We start from the raw sequence: 5,233 nt of genomic DNA, 5'->3' as shown, positions 1-5,233 counted from the left end.
TGTTTAAGACAAATTCAAAACAAAAGCTTAATCCTTCTTAAATAGTGATGCTCGACTGAGGGGATTTCATGTTAAAATATGACATGTTAAGTACCACCTGTTTCCGTCCTTATGTCACTTACCAAAACAAAGCACATTTAAGACTTAATATGTTAGTGAATCAGGTAAGAATTAGAGACAAAAAACATCAGCACTGGAAAAGATATAGGACATTTTTTTCTCATAAAAATGTTAATTTAAACTAAATCAAGATTTTAAACTACATATCTCTCTGTCTCGCTCTCTTTGTCTCTCCCTCTCTCTTTCTCTCGATATATATATCTATATATATATATATATATATATATAGATATATCTATCCCTCCTCCAGGCACTCCGGTTTCCAATGCAGTCGTCCTGTCCCATGTGCAGATGCTCCACCCCCAACCCCAAAAGCATGATGCTACCACCCCCATGCTTCACAGTAGGAATGGTGTTCTTGGGATGGAACTCTTCATCCGTCTTCCTCCAAACATGGTCAGTGGAATTATGACTTGTGAGACAAGAAGTCATTATTGACAATCGAGCTCAGTATCGTTTTGATTTCCTTTGATTGTGGGTTTGAATCTCCAATATGTGCACTCCGTGATGATGAAAGTTAGATCATGTGGAACCAAGATGGACTTCAGAAATACTACGAGGTGATTCAATGACACTCGCCTTTGGGTATGTGGCATTGAAGCCGATTAACATGACATTCATCCCGGCGCGACAACACGCGATCAAGGCACAAGGGCAACCAACAAAAGTCCCTCTCTCGTCATCCCTGCCAGGATAACAAGTTTCTTCCATCCATGGGCCCACCTGTCACTGCAGAGGACAACGAACGCGGCCCACTGCACAGCCGGGAGGAGGAAGAGCTTTCTGACCAAAAAGCAGCACTCATGATTCATTCATGACACGGTTACCATTTTTCAGAGTGTCAACAGCTTGTCTTTGAAGTGATAATCATAACATTGAGGGTGTCCTTGAATTTCGTCTCTCCATTAAAATGCTTAATGGGTGATGATTTCTGTAATTCAGCGAGGAGGAGCTCTCCCGGCCTCCTGTTAGTCCAAGCATGTCTCATAAAGCTGTGAGGGGGTAGGCAAAAATAATGCGAGAGGCTGTCTATGTGCTTGATGAGGAACACTACGATAGCAAATATTATAATTAGCAGCGGGTGAAAAGGGTGAATTATTATTATTTTAATGGTGTCGGAAATTACAGTAGATGATAAAACTGCATTTACTTGAGATCACCAAGGAGATTTCACAGTAAATAGTGAAATAACACAACACAACAACAGCAACATAATTTATGATGACGATAATAAAATAATGGTAAGATTTCTTTCTATTCCTCAACATCCTCACTTCTGCCACTTACAGCTCTGCTTCCTACAAGTTGTCTCTTCAGTGCTCCTGTCTCTAGTCCATATGTCCTTTATCTGAGCAGAGGCTCTTCTGTCACACAAGACACCTGACATCTTCCTCTGCCCGTTCCAACCTACTTTGTTCCTGTTCTTGCCTTCCATACCACACTTACCATTGCTCTGGATTGTTGACCAAAAGTATTTAAAGTCTTCCACTCTCACAACCTCTTAACACTGCAGTCTCACTTTTCCACCTCCACCACTCTCATTCACGCACCTACAGCGTATCATATTTTACATCAGCTAATCTTCATTCCTCTCATTTTCAGTGCATGCCTCTACTTTTCTTACGATTCTACACCTGCTCCTTGCTTTCAGGGCATATCACATTGTCATCTTAAAACATTATGCTCCATCAGGATTCCAGTTCAACCTCCATAATATTGCAAACAGGAAGGGGGTCAAGGATGATCCCTGATGCAATCCCACCTCCACATTTAACTCCCCTATCACACCTAAAGCAAACCTCACCGCAATTTTGCTGCCCTCATACATATGTACGCACTATTTGAACATACTTCACCTCACACTTCCACATGTAGTGCCACAGTTCCTCTGCTGTGTACTTTGTTATAGGCTTTCTCTAGATCTAAGATGATGTGATTTATTTGTACTTCGCCATCAACACCCTCAAGGCAGATGATGCATCTGAGGTACTCTTCCGAGGCAAATTCTCACTTCTGTCCTGGGTCTCGTGTCCACTACACTTCTCTACAACTTCACTATGTGGCTTATCAACTTTATTCTTCAAAAGTTCCCACAGCACTGCACATCAGCCTTTTTCTTAAATATGAACACCACCACATTTTTTGAAAGCAAATAATCATTAACTTGTAATTTTATGCCTGCAACAGGTTCCAAAAAAGCTGGGAGTGGGTCAGGTTTACCACTGAGTTCCATCACCTTTGCTTTTAACATCATTCATTTAAAGTTTTGGAACTGAGGACCCTAATTGTTGAAGCTTTGTAGGAGGAATTCTTTCCCATTCTTGCTTGATGTACAGCTTCAGCTGTTTAACAGTCTGTGGTGTCCGTTGTCATATTTTACATTTCATAATGCGGCATACATTTTCAGTGCTAGACAGGCCTGGACTGCAAGTAGGCCAGTCTAGTACCCACACTCTTTTATTACAAAGGCACACTGTTGTAACACGTGCAGAATGTGGTTTGCCATTGTCTTGCTTAAATAAGCAGGGGTGTCCATGAAAAAGACATTGCTTGGATGGCAGCATATATTTCTCCAAAACCTGAATGTACATTGCAGCCTTAAAGATGCCTTCACAGATGCTGGCTTGCCCATGCCATTGCCACTAACACAGGCCCATACCATCACAGATGCTGGCCTTTGAACTTGGCATCCATAAGTCGGGATGGTTATTTTCCCACTTGGCCAATGTCCACAATTTCTAAAAAATGTAAAATGTGGACTCGTCGGACCACAGAACTCTTTGTCTTAGATGGACTCAGGCCCAGAGAAGTGGCGACATTTCTGTCTGGTTTTGATAAATGGATTTTGCTTTGTATAGTAGAGTTTTCAGTAACACTTACAGATGTAGTGCCGAACTATATTTACTGACATTAGTTTTCTGAAGGTGGAATGGTGAAGGATCTGGTTAGAGCATTTGACTGCACAGTTCTGAATCCGGGTTCTGTCTGTGTGGAATTGGCATGTTCTCCCTGTGCCTGCGTGGGTTTTCTTTGGGGTGCGGGTTTCCTCCCACATCCCCAAACCATGCATAAGTTGGAGACTCTAAATTGTGCTTGAAGACATCCCTATATACATTGTAAAATAGATATTGTAATGAAAAATTAGATATAACATTATTCACTTAAATATCTATACGAAAAAATAAATATGAGTGGAGAGCGTGTCATCCATCCACAAAGTTGCGGAAGTCTCATTCGACATCCAAGTGGTAGCCATATTGCCTGCAACGTCATTAGCAGGTGTTACAACCGGGACATTCGATATTGAAAACACGTTTTGGCACCTGCTATGGGACACAGAAGCTCTTTTCAAAGAAGAGAACATCTCACAAGCAAGTGAAGTGACCAGGGCAACCCTATCATTTCGATGCATATTTAAATGATATGCGGATCACTTCTAATTAACAACAGACTCCCCGACAGTATGTATGAGCAGCCCCGGTGGCACCGCGATGAGCCACCCCAGCCAAACCCGTGCTTGGCGGACGCAGCACTACCGAAGCTGTCCACAGCACCGCCAAAGCCGTTTGCAGTGGACGAGGCCGCGACGGGCACATCGACACATTTAGCACCCCTGACTTTTGTTACATTCTGAGAGGATTACGCCCCACCACCAAACTACTGTTTTGTTTGTTTTTTATTATTAGCTCTATACACACCTACCTTTCATTTGGAACCCACAAAGCTCTAATCCTTTGCACCTGTGCAATCCATTTGTCACGATGAACCGGGTCTTTTGGAAAAAATATGAAGAGTAGAAAACAAGATACAGTTCAACCCTAACCCTATATCTAGCAATACAGTGAGCCGGCATTTTGGCTAACACAAAGGAACAAAGAGCTACCTTCCCCCAGGTAAAACTAGTATAGTAAAAATGATTATAATTATAAAATAATTAGCAAAAATGGTGGCGCAGGGAGAAAAGACTAGAGCGAAATTGTCCGATTTACCAGCTGATTTCTCACTCGCATTCTTAGCGAATAGTGAAATATCTTTGAAAAGCAGACAGCAGGGCTTCAAGTATTTCAGCGAGGGGTATTTCAATGGTATTTACATGCATATCGACGGAGAAACCATTGATATTAGCGCGAGATCTTTCCGGAGTCAGAGGAAGACCGAGAAGCCACATAATATAATATATTATAACCCAAAGACGAATTCGTCATTGACCGTTTACTATTTTCGTGTTACATACCACACTTGCGTGCAGAATCTGTATGTGTATCTGTATAGCCGTTTGTGAACTGCCGTATGAAGGAAAAGAAGGCGAGGCTTGATTTACGAGTTGTTTCTCTCGTTTTCTTTGTGTAACGTCACGCGCTCCCCGCAATTTCTACAAAGGGGTCAATTGGCTGGCAAGCAGCTCAGGGTGTACCCAGCCTCCTGCCTGTTCACAGCTGGGATAGGCTGCAGCACTTCCCGCGACCCTTGTGAGGATAAGCGGCTAAGAAAATGGATGTATGGTTTTCTGAAGTGTTCCTGAGCCCATGTGATGATATTCTTTAAATAATTATGTCAGTATTTGATGCATTGCCACCTGAGGGATTCAAGGTCATAGGCATTCAATGCTGATTTTTGGGCTTGCCACTTACATGCAGTAATTTCTCCAGATTTTCTGAACCTTTTGATGATATTATGGATATCCCTGGCATTCATTGTGATATTGTCTTTGTCAGTTTGCTTCAAAGAGTGACAACAGGGTGGAGAGGGAGGACATTCTGGTGACAAAATGTGGATAATGCATGAACAAAAAATTTACTTGAAGTTAAAGGTTTTAAACCTCTCAATGACATCGAGAGATGTGTAAAACCACTAATGTTGTGTTATTGTTGTTATTGTGGTTAATTGCTATTCAATGTTTTTATTATTATTGTACTTGTTTTATTTGATGATTTATTTGATCTAATCACTGTCAGATATGTATCTTGAGTATTGTTAAATGTGTTGTCTGAATAGAATTAATTTAACATTGTTGAGATGCAACAATATCTGTCAGATCTGGTTTTACAGGCATCACCGGCGACCAGCATTCTGCTTTGCTCCACTGGTAGATAGTTCCATGCTGGTTGCTGGT

General features: G+C 41.6%; 1 long non-coding RNA gene across 1 annotated transcript; it reads left to right on the top strand.

Annotated features, from left to right (window-relative positions):
- Positions 1-339: 339 nt before the first annotated feature.
- Positions 340-5,031, top strand: LOC133509173 (uncharacterized). Its single transcript, XR_009797246.1, has 3 exons — positions 340-516; positions 638-705; positions 813-5,031. It is a non-coding gene; the product is annotated as an uncharacterized LOC133509173 (long non-coding RNA).
- The last annotated feature ends 202 nt before the right edge of the window (positions 5,032-5,233 follow it).

The sequence above is a fragment of the Syngnathoides biaculeatus genome, chromosome 11, assembly GCF_019802595.1.
Source record: "Syngnathoides biaculeatus isolate LvHL_M chromosome 11, ASM1980259v1, whole genome shotgun sequence".
Taxonomy (NCBI): domain Eukaryota; kingdom Metazoa; phylum Chordata; class Actinopteri; order Syngnathiformes; family Syngnathidae; genus Syngnathoides; species Syngnathoides biaculeatus.
Note: the sequence above shows the minus strand (reverse complement) of the source record. Positions and strands in the feature narration are given on the sequence as shown.